This window comes from Pseudopipra pipra, chromosome W (assembly GCF_036250125.1).
Source record: "Pseudopipra pipra isolate bDixPip1 chromosome W, bDixPip1.hap1, whole genome shotgun sequence".
Taxonomy (NCBI): Eukaryota; Metazoa; Chordata; class Aves; order Passeriformes; family Pipridae; genus Pseudopipra; species Pseudopipra pipra.
In genome coordinates, this window is record NC_087580.1 from 24,693,104 (window position 1) to 24,707,595 (window position 14,492).

Genomic DNA, 14,492 nt, shown 5'->3' on the forward strand with positions numbered 1-14,492 from the left:
AACATCTGTTGAATGCCTGACTCAACAATGTGTAATGTTTATGCTTATGTATAATGAATATTCATGAAGTAGCTGGAAATAAATGTAGGACAACTATCTTCTTTGGGTGTGACAGGTGTTGGGAGTTGTTGGACCCCTTCCCTGATCACCCAGCGCTGAATTTGCTTTTATCATATAATAAATTCTGATTGGAAATTGCCCGACTGGGTCTCTGTTTTTCACACTTTAGTTAGCTGGATAACAGCACCTTTCTTAAAAATTTATAACTTTGTATAGATAACAAGCAAACATCTGCTGAATGTCTGACAACAATGTGTAATGTTTATGCTTATGTTAATGAATATTCATGAATTAGCTGGAAATAAATGTAGAACAACTGTCTTCTTTGGGTGTGACAGGCACTGGAAGTTGTTAAAACCCCTCCCTGATCACCCAGCGCTGAATTTGCTTTTATCATATAATAAATTCTAGTTGGAAATCACCCGACCCTGGGTTTCTATTTATCACATCCCCCAAACCTCAGTGCCTCTCACCCTCCACTTCTGGGGGGTCCCACTCCCCTCCCACTCAGTTTGGGTTCCCATCACCCCTTTTGTCCCCTCTGACCCCCCCTTTTCCCACTGACTGCCCCTTGCCCACCCCCCCCCTCACCTGAGAGTTCCTTGCCTGCAGCCAAGGGAGCTCCCAGCACCACCACCCCAAGAAGTCCCCCCAGAAAAGGGGTTAGGTGGGGTCCTGGGTGGGCTTTGAGTGTGTTTGGAGGTCCTCGAGGGGCTGTGGGGAGGTTTTGGGGTGTTCCCAGCACCTTTTGGGGTGGGCTGGGTGTTTTATTGAGGGGCAAGTGCCCTCCCAAAGCCCCCCAGAGCGTGTTGGCATTAGGGGAACACAGGGGGGTCCCAATTCCCCATCAATCCCAGGGCCAGTTCTGCCCCCCCAAATTCAGCTCCACCCCTTGGGATTCCTCCAAGCCCCTCCCCCAGTACCCCCCAAATAACCAGAACTGGGGAGAACTGGGAAGCTTTACTGGGATCACTGGGAGCAGCCGGGTGGTGTCAGAATAAAAACAGGGGAGAGGGACACACACGACCCCCCCAAAATCCTCATGGGGATGGGGAGGGGGTCCAGGCTGGGCCTGAGGCCCTAAGGAGGGGCTGCGGCCGCCGCCAGCTCAGGAGCTCTGTGGGGAGAGAAAAGGGGGTGACACTAAACAGCTGCCCCGCGGGCCGGGCGAGGAGCGGCGGTGCTGCAAGAGCCTCATGGGGAGGGCGGGGAGATGGGAGCTGGGAACGGAATAACAGAGAATACAACGAAAAACCAGACAACAATAGAGCTGCCCCAGGCTGAAAGAGCTGCACCAAAGGACCGGCGAGGAGGCACTGGAGAGGGTGATGGAGTGAGGAGCCGCATCAAGGGGTCTCCGCCGCCCCTTGCCACCACGAGAGCTGCACTGCCGAGCCCGCGGGCACCGGGGGGGCATCAGGAAGTTGTTTCCTAGCAGGTCCGCTCAACCCTCGGGCTCCACGCTGGGTCCGCCCGCACAGTCCCGGCCCCGCGTGTCCCACTGCTGCCTCCCCGGCCCCGCCGAGCCGAGAAGCGCCACAAGATCGCTCCGATTGACTAGGAAACCTCGGCACAAGTTCTTTATCCCGTAACCGTCTTAGCTTATTCCTTCGCGCTCCCAGCCCTCTTTGCTGGCTGTCTCTCTCCTCCCTGTGCCCATCAGTCACAGCTGCAGTTCTTCCCTCCATCGCAGTCTGGGGGCCCTGCTGAGGAGGTGCTCAAGAAGTCGGTGGGGCGGGGCCAGCCCTGGAAACCAGAGCTTTGCTCCCACGGCTCTGCAGGGGCTTCCCACGGGCTCTCGGCTTTTTTGGGGCATCCTGTGCTCCAGTGCGGGCTCCTCCCGTGCTGCTCCATGCTGGGCTCATCCACAGGTCACAGACCCTTCAGCTCCGGTTCACCCAGAGCTCCAGCCGGTTCCGTGGAGCAGCGATCCCCTGGCCCCCTGCCAGTCTGGGCACCTCGCCAGGGCTGTTCCTCGAGGTTATCTGGTCCCCTGCCAGTCCGAAACTGTTTCTCCAAACCACCAAATCAAGTGTGCCAAACACCCTGGTTGGTCAGTGCCGGCTGGGGGAGCGGGCACTCGGTGAGGGGATAAGAAAACTGCACCCGGGGCTGGGCTGAAAGAGGCTTCAGCACCACTTCTGATGCCCTGGGGGCAGCTGTAGCAAATATAGTCCATACCAAGGCATGGACTCCCTTACTGTGATGCAAGAGAATCATTTATTTATTTCAGGCCTCTATTTCTAGAAGAATTAGTTTCATCTATAACCTATCAACAAGCAATACTTGGCCCTATAAAATTACAGTGAGCATATTTCTACCTATTAACAACTAATGTCCATCTTTACACCTATCAGCTTTCAACAGGTTTTCTTCTTTTCTTCAATCATCTTGTTTTGGGTCACACGACCTTTGGCTCCATGCACATTGTAGACAGTTCCTCCCACCTTCTGCCACATTCTCTTCCGTTCTGGCAACATCCTCTGCTTCGGTAACCCTTTATGTTCTGCTCTGGTCCATGATACACCACATCTCCCCCTGTTTTGTTTAATAGCTGCAGGGCAAACACTGTATTCATCTGCATGGTCATAACATGATTAAGACTATGATCAATCATTCGTTGAACACAAGATAATAAACAAGGAACACAGATCAAAATCAAAACAAATACTCCCAACACATGAAATCCCAACACCAACAATCATTTGTTCCAAGGCTCAGTTCTAAAACTCTCAGCCAGGTAAACAATCCCCAAAAGTCATTGCTGTCATCTTTGTGTAGCTGTTTGGTTCGTTCCTTTAGTTTGTCAGTGCTGGCATGAACAGACTCAGAATGATCACTAAGGTTCATACAACACATACCTTTAAAATCCTGACAGCCATGACCTTGTGCTGTCAGAGACTGAAATGGTTCATGATTTACGCATTCTGGGATTGCCAGGGGACTTCTGCAGGCTGGGAAGAGGCAGCTGGACCCATCCCCCCTGCCAATGCTGCTGAAGGTGTCAAGCCCTGAAAAGGCGAGAAGAGCCGTGTTTACCAGGCCCCTCACAGGAACTCTGCACAGGCCCAGGAGATGTTGGGGGTTCGTGGCATGGCCCGGGACACCATCCATGGATATAATAACTCATAACTTCTTGGAGTGTGGGGGCTTCCCTCCCCCACCCCCAGTGGATCAAGGCCACCACTTCAACTGACAGACATGGAAGCTGCAAATACCAAGTTCCACCTCTGGACCCTGTGGGTGGTGACTATATACATCTTTCCACTCTCAGCTTTGCTTTCCCTTACTCTCCCTTACCCTTGTCCTGTGTTTCCTTTCTCTCCCTTATGCATTTTCCCTAAAGGTTATCTTTATGCCATATCGCTGTAGATGATAACACCCAAAATGGCAACATACCTGTTTACCTTTGAAAAAAAATTGTTCTAAAATAAACCCTACATATATAAGTTTTCAAACACCAATTATTTAGTGTCGTTTCACTCTAATCCATCCAAAGGGATTTATTAATAAGAACCTGGGTTACCCCCCCCCCTTTTCTGGGGCGGGTTGTAACATTTTTGGCATCATGGACAAGGATCTTTTGGATGTAGTGGAGTAATCGGTGTAGTCCAAAACTGATACCAAGGGTGAGTCAAATGGTGACCGCCCCTCATTATGAAATTATAGTGATAATTTTTGTCCTCTCGGTGTGACCCGGGCACATCAGACCTGTTGAAAGGCTTTCTGGTGTAGCCTGGACCTGTTGAAAGGTTGTCTGGTACCTGGACCTGTTGAAAGGTTTTCCAGGAGAGAGTCAAGCCGACCCTCAGAGGGTTAAGGGGGAGAAAGACATTAACCTGAGCTGGCTAAATGACTGAGTCAAAAGGAACGACACCTCAGGGTGAGTTATATGGGGATTATTCCCTCTTGAAGTCTGGCCTTGGATTAGGACTACTTCTTGTAGGTGCTGTTTTATGTGTTGTCCTTAAAACAACATAAAAAGACAGATGGGCTATTCAGAAATCCACAAGTGAAGTGATAAGATCTTTTCAAGAGTCAATGAAGGAATTGCAGGATCAACTAGAAAAAGAGGCTACTCAGAAATCTACAGGTGAAGTGATAAGATCTTTACAAGAGTTAAGAAGGCATTACAGCAGCAATTAGAAAAAACGCAGTTAACTGCTGAGAGTGAAGCAGTTTGGGGAAAGGGAAATACAGAACTTAAGCACATAATGTGTTACTAGAGTTAATTAAAGAAATTGCATATGAAACACTTTCCTATCAGAAGACAGTTCTGTTAAAATAGAACTTGTAGTGCAAGCAGTTTGCAAAGAGATGTCATTTGAAAATGTTTTGGTTGGGACTTACTCAAGCGTAGCATTTCAGGAGGGTTTAGAAACCGCAAACCAAGCAAGTTCTGTGGGGCTACTGTTACTTCTCTATCCAACACCACGGTTGCCTGTTTGCCAGGAAACTGGTGTCTTCTGTCTGCACTGGTGCCTTCCTCAGTTTTCGCATGCACCTGGGGAGTTCCCAGAGATGGAGCTGCTGGATGACACTGTTCCCAGTTTGGGAGACGGCAACCCAGATCAGGACCCAAACCACAGAACCCTGCTGCAAACATCCCAGCACTGCAGAGTCCTTGGGCCTCTGAAGGAAATACTCTCTTTCATCTGCTTGTTCCTTTTTCTCGCATTGCATTTCTTTTAGACAAAAATGCCAGGGTCGGGTGGGAGCTTTGATTTGGGCTATTCCTGGGGATGAACTGAGGATAAGCTAGGGAGAAAAGCAATGAAAGTCAAGAGGGCTGCAAGAAGGGGGAGAGTCACTGTTGCGGACGACAGGAAAGTATCACACGATCACAGTATTGATCATGACTAATCCAACTTTATTGCTGTAAGCTCCATGCTTATAAAGGTTAATAATTAGGCTCATTAATATTCCAAATACAAGCTCATCATTGGCTCCTAATTACCTAAGTTATATTTGCGCAAATGCTGCCTCTTTCTCATGGCTATAGTTACTTTATTTACTATTTGCTACTTTCTCTACCTTTCCCATCCTGTTGCTCTAATTTTTCTATCACGTATGCAGTTTCTTAAACAATACAGCTTCACAGCAGACAATGCAGCCTTGCAGTTTCTTAAACAAAGCAGTTTCACAAACACACTAATCAGTGACCTTCTAATAGTTTTCTTGCTTTAGCGTGAGACCAGCGGTATAGAATCTTTAATGTGTCCTCTCTCTACCAACCAGGTTTCTGCAATATCTTCTACACTTCCCCCGCTCTGTTTAGACAATGTTAAAAACACGTCACTCATTGCCTTTGTTAGCATGCTTTGAATGCATTTAAAAGCACAAGGAACAATGCATAAAGCAGCCAGCAGTATTAGTAAAAGCGAAATTGCTTGTTTAGTGATCTCCGCAAGCCATGGTCCTAAACCTAATTTTGCTAGCCATCCCCTAATGGGATCTTTTTGGACTTCAAAGTCATTCAGGTGACTTTGCATTAGCAGGGCTCGAGACATTCACAGCAGCTCGAGTCCACTTGGCAGGTATCCAAAGAGGTCCCTGTGGTGAAGAAACACAAAGATAACCTCTTCCCCAATAGAGTACTTTTGCTGGATCTTGCCAAATCCCTGTACGTGGATCTTTAAATCTGACCCACACCTCTTCAGGTTTCTCTGTATCCTGTTTTAATGTATAATGAATTGTTACAGGAGGATCTTTTTGATCTCCAAAAATGCATAAATGATTCAGGACAAACAGTACCTTGCTTAACCTTTTCTTAATATCAATAATGTTTTTATGTTTTTCAAGATACGTTTTTAGTGTATAATGAGCTCTTTCTATGATTGCTTGTCCTGTGGGAGAGTGAGTAATACCTGTGCGGTGAGTGATTTTCCACTTTTTCAAAAATTGGCCTACTCTAGTACCCACATAGGCAGGTCCATTGTCTGTTTTTATCTGTTGTGGTTTCCCCATCACAGCAAAACATTCACACAAATGTCTTTCTACTTGTAAAGCCTTTTCTCCTGTTTGAGCTGTAGCCCACATAAAATGACTATATGTGTCAATACACACATGTATATATTTAAATCTTCCAAAAGGTGCATAATGTGTAACATCCATTTGCCAGATTTCATTACTCTTTAACCCTCTGGGATTTACTCCCATACCCAATCCTACACCACCATTATGATTGCTACATGTTGGACAGGGTCGAACAATATTTTTAGCATCATTTAAGGTGATGTCATACATTCTTTTTAGTCCTCTGGCATTTTGATGATATTGTTCATGATCTTTCTGTGCTTTGGTAAATTCTTCCTCATCCTCTGTAGCCATAGAAACTAATCTGTCTGCCCTAGCATTTCCTTCACCCAACCCAATGTCCCATTTATGGCTTCGTACATGTATGACAGCATAGTCATGATCTCTGTTTGTTACTGCCAACCATAATTGACAAAATAACTGAAAGAGCCTCTTATTTGGGACTTCTTTAATTAGGGCCCCTTCTATCCGATTAACTACCCCTGCTACATAGAATGAGTCAGTAACAATATTAAGGGGTCTATCCATGCTAGCTAGTGCTCTGACCACTGCTAACAACTCTAAAGTTTGTAATGAATCTGTAGGTTCTCCTGTTAAAATTTCATGCTTCCATTCTCCTTTCTCTAACCAGGTTAGGGCAGCAGTGTGAGATTTTTTGCCAGCGTCTGTGTAAACTGTTCGTGCATGTGGAATTGGTTGTTCCTGTTTTTTAGGTTTCAGTATCCATTGCCAAGAACCAATCCATGCTGTAGGGACATTGTGCAGTCTACCGGTAATTATGGGACATGTCAGTCCTAATAATGCTTCTTGAAGACCCTCATTAGTACATAGGTACCAATCAAGATCATTTTTCTGCATTGGTAATCGTGTACGTGCAGGCTCTTGAGCATCAATTTGTAACACACGCTCTCGACCCTTTTTTATCAGGGCTGCCAACATTTCAATTTTTTGTAAAAGTGTTTTAGGCTGTTGTATGCTAGTTGATAACCATTCTAAAACCCCTATATCCTCCCCCGTTTCTGTTTGTGATTGTGTAATAGCACCCAAAATGTATCGTTTGTCAGCCCAAAAGGTAAGTTCTAAAGGTAATTTCCATTGTCTTCTCCGAACACGGCCCTGAGTGACACAATCTAAAATTTGTTGGAGTATGAGTTGTTGGTGCTTTGTGACAGTAATTTTGGTTGTTGGGTCTGTTCCTTTTAATAGGGGTCGCAATTCAGCTAAAAGGTCAGCAGGGATTCCCACAACAGGGCGTAACCACTGTAAATCCCCAAGAAGTTTTTGTGCATCATTCACAGTGCGCAATTTTGATTGAAATACCAATTTCTGTGGGATAACAGCATGTCGAGAGATAGTCCACCCCAAATATCTCCATGGTTCTGTCGTTTGAATTTTTTCATCTGCTATTATTAACTTATATTGTTCCAAATGTCTGCGAATTATTTGTATTTGTTCGGGTACAAACTCCTCAGGCTGGCAAAACAATATATCATCCATATAGTGATAGATTATGCAGTCAGGCCATCTTCTTCGCAAGGCTTGTAAGGCAGTATCCACATATAGTTGACACAAAGTTGGACTGTTCCTCATCCCTTGTGGTAATACTGTCCATTCAAATCATTGGTCAGGTCTTTCTCTGTTAATAGCAGGTAATGTAAAAGCAAAACGTTTAGTATCCCGAGGGTGCAATTGAATTGTAAAGAAACAATCCTTTAAGTCTACAATCAGTAAGGACCAATCCATGGGAAGCATTGCAGGATTTGGTAGTCCAGGCTGTAAAGCCCCCATGGCTTCCATTTGTGAGTTAACTGCTCTTAGATCATGCAATAATCGATATTTTCCAGACTTTTTCTTTATTACAAATATAGGTGTATTCCAGGGACTAGTAGAAAGTTTTAAGTGTCCTTGATCAATTTGTTCTTGTACTAATTCATGAGCAGCTTCCAAGCTTTCCCGTTTTAAAGGCCATTGCTTAACCCATACTGGAGTATCAACAATCCAAGTAATAGGAATTGGGAAAGACCAAGCAATGGCTATTCCCCCAAAGGGTAATCATTGGAGAGTTTCATCCCAATTTGTGTCAAAACATCTCTCCCGATTAAGCATTGTACTGTTGGTGGAAGCTGCACAACAGACAGGACAGCACCGGCCACACGACCTTCCACCTCAATGTTCACAGTAGGAGTCCGCATAGCAATTGAGGCACCCCCAATGCCAGTCACAGTTGTAGTAGCAGGTTGCAGAGGCCAGTGTCTAGGCCAACAATGAGGAGCTATTATACTGGAATCAGCTCCTGAATCTAGTAAAGCATCCAGTGTTTTTGTTTGATCTTTCCATATAATTGTAACTTTATGTTTTGGCCTCTCACTTAAATCCAGTGTCAGTAAGGTAAGTCCCCTTGTAGAACCAAATCCACGATCTCCACGTTGCATCAGTTGTCGGTCGTTGGTTAAAGGTTTTGCTAACTGTGGCAGGGGTATTAATTGAGCAATACGTTGTCCTTTAGGAATCTTTAAAGGTGGAAAAATAGTATGTGCCATAACCATTATCTGTCCAGTGTAGTCAGCATCAATTAATCCAGGCAGCACAAATAATCCAGCAAGACTAGCTGATGATCTTCCTATCAGCAATGCACCAAACACTTGTTTGTTTATTATTAAAGGTCCATAAATCCCGGTGGGAATCTTTTGAGGTTGGGTGGATAACAAAGTAACTTCTACTGCTGTTGCCAAATCCAATCCGAGGCTGCCGGCTGTGGTAGGTTGTAATCCGAAAGCATTGGCTGAGGCTGTGGTTGCTGCAGGTTGCAGCTGTTCTCCTGTCCGTGGAATGGATTGTTCAGTGAAAAGTTGCTGGCTGGGGTTATCTGTGCTGCAGCGACGACTTGTGTCTGAGCGCGGTCGCTGCTGTATCTCGCGCTCTGCCGTGAGTTTCCCGAACGGCTCCGACAAACAGAAGTGTTGTGGGTGGAGTTCTGACACTGCTGGCACCAAATTCCTGTTGCTCGGCACTCCCTTCTGAAGTGTCCAGTAGCTCCGCATCGATAACACTTTGATCGAGTTTTTCCATCTGTGGAGTTATTAGCCTTTCCCTGGAGGGGTGCAAGAGCTGCTAACACTTGAATTTGGGAATTTTGAGCCTGTTCTTTAAGCTCCTTAACTAAGTCCTGAGTCTGTTCTTTAAGCCCTTTAGTAAAATCCTGAATAGCATTGACTAAAAATGCATTCTCTCCTGTTGGTATTTGCAATACTTTGTCTAATAATTCTTCTATAGTCCAATAAGGACCCAATGTATTTATTACTTGTTTAACCATTGAGTTAGCATTTTGCAAAACACACTGCTTTAGCATGGTTCCCTTCATATAATCTGGGACCCCAGCTTTTGTGATAGCAGCTGTTAACTTGTCAACATATTCACCAAAAGATTCATTCCTTCCCTGTTTTAAGCTCATATATAATGGCACTCCCCCTGGCTCCTTGACCCTATTTAATGCTTTCCTTACAAGGTCCATGGCTTCTCTAATTTTATCTGCCCCAATGTGTACTTGTGCTTCGGTTCGTGAATATGGACCTGTTCCCATTAGTTCGTCTGCTGTAACGCCGTGTAAAGGATCCCCCGGTTGCCTGATCACAGCAACACTTTCATTAACATATGCTTGCCAATAAGCATTAAACAAAAGTTGCTGATGTTCTGTAAGTATCATTCTCGAAATGGAACGGAGATCTGAGGGTAGTAAAAGTTGAGTGGCCCAGAAATAATCTAACATTTGTTTAACAGGTTCTCCATGCAAACCAAATTCACTTACAGTGCTCCGCAGTTGTGCCAAAAGTTTCCAATCTAATGGAGTTATAGTGGCATTTAGCCCTCCCCCTGGCATTTGATTATAAATAACTGGAAATGCCATGCCCTCTGCCCCCTGCAATTCTTCTGACAGGCAATGTTTAGCAATCGCTGCCCATGTATCTCTCCTCTCCTTGGCTATGGCCCCCGCCGGGTCAGTGCTTGCCCCAGGGACAGGCATCACAGCATCTAAAGCAGGAGGAGGGGGTGCTGGTGGCTCCAGCAATGGATCAGCATTATTGCTTAAAGGTTCTGCAGGGGCAGGAGGGTCAGGAGGGGTTGCAGAAGGGGGAGCCGTATTTTCATTAGGAGGGGGGGCAGACGGCTGTGCTGGGAGCATAACTGATTGAAATGCAGGGGGGGTCGGGGAAATAGAGAACCAATCTCTGTTGTGTTGCTGTATACCTCGAGCTTGCTCAGCAGCTCGTTTCTCTGCCTCATGTTGTAACAATGTATCATTCACAACTTTCCAAAACTTTCCCAGCTTTTTTGCAACTTTATCCTCTTCTAGAATGGCCTCACATATTTTATCTCCAAACTTTCGCCACTCTTCTAAAGAATGCACGGTATGCGGGTTGATAAAACACCCTTTTGCATACCCAAAAGCAAGCAATCCTGGTAATTCCTTTTTTAAATCTATATCTTTAATACCCTTTTTCTGCAAAAATTCAGAAAATAAACTATATGCTGCTTCCCTTTCCATTTTTTACCTATTTTTAGCGCGCTCTTGCAGCCTCCAGGGTCCGGCAGCACGTACGGTGGAACTCGTCCCAAGTGACGCTTTAAGGATCCGAAGTTGCAGTTGCCCACTTTTTGATCCGGGTCCGAAGTCGCAAATTCTGCCGACTTTTTGACCAGTTCCAGGTCCAAGTCACTCCTCAATTTGACTTTTTGACCAGCCTTCGCTGCTAAGGCTCCGACACTATGCCATCCCAACCGTGGATTCCCCCGTTTCTTTAAATTATCACGTCGGAGGTCACCATTTGTTGCGGACGACGGGAAAGTATCACACAATCACAGTATTGATCATGACTAATCCAACTTTATTGCTGTAAGCTCCATGCTTATAAAGGTTAATAATTAGGCTCATTAATATTCCAAATACAAGCTCATCATTGGCTCCTAATTACCTAAGTTCTATTTGCGCAAATGCTGCCTCTTTCTCATGGCTATAGTTACTTTATTTACTATTTGCTACTTTCTCTACCTTTCCCATCCTGTTGCTCTAATTTTTCTATCACGTATGCAGTTTCTTAAACAATACAGCTTCACAGCAGACAATGCAGCCTTGCAGTTTCTTAAACAAAGCAGTTTCACAAACACACTAATCAGTGACCTTCTAATAGTTTTCTTGCTTTAGCGTGAGACCAGCGGTATAGAATCTTTAATGTGTCCTCTCTCTACCAACCAGGTTTCTGCAATATCTTCTACAAGTCACAGCCAGAAACTGCAAGCCAGGGCAGCGGAGACTGAGGGACTCCTGCAGAGAGGAGGGAGACAGCAACAAACTTGAGCAGCGCTGCAAGAAGCCCTGCTGAGAGGGGACTGGTTAGAGTGATCTGCGACTCATAAACCCCACAAGTGAACTGAAATCCAAAGGGCAAGTGAAGATGCAGAGTGCAAGGGAGATTTAAATATTGAGTCCTCCTTCCTGATCTACTGACTTTAATCTTTCTCTGGAAAATCACTATTCTCATTTATATTCTAATGCAATACAAATTTGTAGGGTTTTTGTTTGCTTTTGCAGATGTTTTAAGTGGGGCTTTTTTTCCACTAAAACAAGTCCGGGTTTTTTGGGCAACTCAGTATATGTTGTAGACGACGGGATAAAGACACTTTTATTAACTAACGCTTGCCAATGTGCATTAAATAACAATTGTTGATGTAGATCACTAAACAAGCTATTTCACTGTTGCTGATACTGTTAGCTGCTTTATGCGTCTTTCCTTGTGTTTTTAAATGTATACAAAACATGCTAACGAAAACAATGAATGATGTATTTTTAACAATATCTAAAGAAAACAGGGGAAGTGTGGAAAGTATTACAGAAACATGGTTGACAGAAAGAGGACATGAGAGAGATGCTATAGCTCTGGTCCCACGGTAAAAGAAAACTATTAGAAGGTCACTGTGTCTGAGAAACTGTATACGTGACAGAAGAATAATATAAGCGGATGGGAAAGCAGAGCAAATAGCAAACAAGTAACCATCAGAATGTGAAAGAAACAGCATTTGCGCAAATATAACTTAGGTAATTAGAAGCCAATGATGAGCTTAGCTTTTGTAATATGTATGAGGCTAATTATTAACCTTTATAAGCACAGAGCCTACAGCAATAAAGTTGGATAAGTTATGATCAATTTTGTGGTCTAAAAGTGTCTTTATCCCGTCGTCTACAACAAGTATATGGAGAAAGAAATTACAGAGGTCTGCCTCTAATATGTGGTCAATTCAGGGTATCACCACTGGATTTCTATCAGGTTTAAAGGTAACCTTGACTAAAAACAAAACAAAATCTTTTTAATCAAAAGACTGTATGATTTTCATTTCCCTGTGAAGTTTAGGACTTCAATTTTTTTCATTTGAATGTGTATCAACATATAGAATTTCATTCTATATTTTTTCTTGTTTTCTTAAGAAAGACAGATTTCAAGTGTGCTTCCTGTCTGTTTATTGTCCTTAATTTCTTATTATGGTGGCACATTTCCAATAATATGGCAGCATATGATAACCAAGAAGAGGAACAGGACTTCATTACCAAGTTTCCTGGTGGAAGGAAATGTTAGAGCATGAACTCTTGTTTTACTGGACAGAAGTGCTCAGGCAAAAGAGAAATTTGCATCTAGCTGGGAAAAAGACTTCAAGAGAGTTTTTGATCAATAGCAAGAGAGAAAAACATAGTAACCCTTGTATTTAGGAAGTCTGGGAACTCAGACTTCATTCATTCCAATGCTCATCAATTAAAAATTGTTTTATTTTGTCAAAAGCTGGAAAGAAGGTCCAAATTATTGTTAAAGTTGAATGTAACTAAGTAATACTTTCACAACATGTACACACAAGAACTTGGCAGAGTATTCTATATTTCAGGGTGTCTAACTGAGTAAAGCCTTGTCTAAACTAGTGTACCTCCTTCCAGGATGATCTGCAAGTCAAGGCAAGTCTAACTGGGAAGAAAAAGACAAAAGATGGCCATGAGTAAACAGGATATGACAATGCCTGCACAACAGACAACTACAGATAATAATACCAGGCCAAGGCCAAAACAACCCTGTGGTTGAGGTTATGTCAGATGGCCTCAGTTTACACTCTGCTGAGATATGTTGCACCAGTTCTTGCTAGTGAAGCCTCATCTCTGGTGTGGGCTCACTTCAGAACACCGTTTGTCATTCTCCTGCCCACGGCAGTGGCCCAGTTGCAGCCCCAGAGTTGGGGGGATGTTTGCTGACTGTGCAATGGCACAATTCTCACCACTTGCTGCAAAAGCCATTCACTGTCCTTACAGAAATGTGCCTGTTTGCTTCTCAGAATGGCAACGTGCCATCACTAGCCTGGGCTTGTGATAGGATATTACTATTGGATTCCCATACAGCTTCCAGTCAGCTTTGTAACCTAAACCATCATGAAGTTCAGACTGACACAGGGGTTTGAAAGGTTAATTTATCCATTTTGACAGCATATGTAAATATGTTTATAGTGACTCTTGACTTATGAGTACATTTCTCAAAGCAGTTTCAGAAGAATTTATATAGGATCTTCTTGTTGAGTGCTTCAACTCAAGGCCCTATTCTAATACATAAAAAGAAAGGGATTTCTAGATAGATCAGCTGCAGAGAGCAACAAATTTCCATCAGTTTTCCAAAATAATAATATTGTAGAAGAGTAATAGGAAGCACAGTAATAGCAACAGAGTGAAATCACTTGCTGAAAGTCCCTGAACAAATATCCCTCTGGCAGAACAAGGAATATTCAAAACTGCCTGACTTGAGTGGACCCACGGCCAGGCTGTCTTGAAAACTGGAAGCTAATATTTCCATCAGTGCTGTATTACAGCTAACACACCTGGCTGAGAAGCTCATTATACTCAGGCCAGTACAACTGTATTGCTTTTAAGTCTCAAACTAATATGTCTTTCCAGCACTGCACTATTCATTGTGGACATGCAGCCTTGGTTTGGCACTAACCCAAGGATTTCTTCATGACACAACATTTTCTTCAAAATATACAAGCCCACAGGAAGCCTGTAGAAGTACTATAAAGTTCAGTGTATGGGGGTTGAGCCTTAGCCACAAGACCATCCATCTTCTGATGATGTACTTGGTTCATTTGATCAGGTACTCAGTGTAGGACAAACCTGTATTTCAGATCAGATGGTAATTCCTTACCATGGTTTCTCCATGTGATAATACCCTAGAGAAAAAAAGTAAGGAAAGAAAAACACCTGGCAACCTTGCTCAATTGCTCGCATGTAAGTTTGTAAATGGAGAAAAAGTTTTCTCTCGCTCAAAATAAAAATACTCCTAAAGTACATGTTTTACAAATACAGCCAAGGAAAGTGT

The 14,492-nt window shown here is 43.8% G+C and overlaps 1 long non-coding RNA gene across 1 annotated transcript; it reads right to left on the reverse strand.

Annotated features, from left to right (window-relative positions):
* Positions 1-2,261: 2,261 nt before the first annotated feature.
* On the reverse strand, positions 2,262-4,854 carry LOC135405655 (uncharacterized). The gene is made up of 2 exons (XR_010425910.1): positions 2,922-4,854; positions 2,262-2,638 (listed from the first exon to the last, which is right to left on the reverse strand). It is a non-coding gene; the product is annotated as an uncharacterized LOC135405655 (long non-coding RNA).
* Between the last annotated feature and the right edge of the window lie 9,638 nt (positions 4,855-14,492).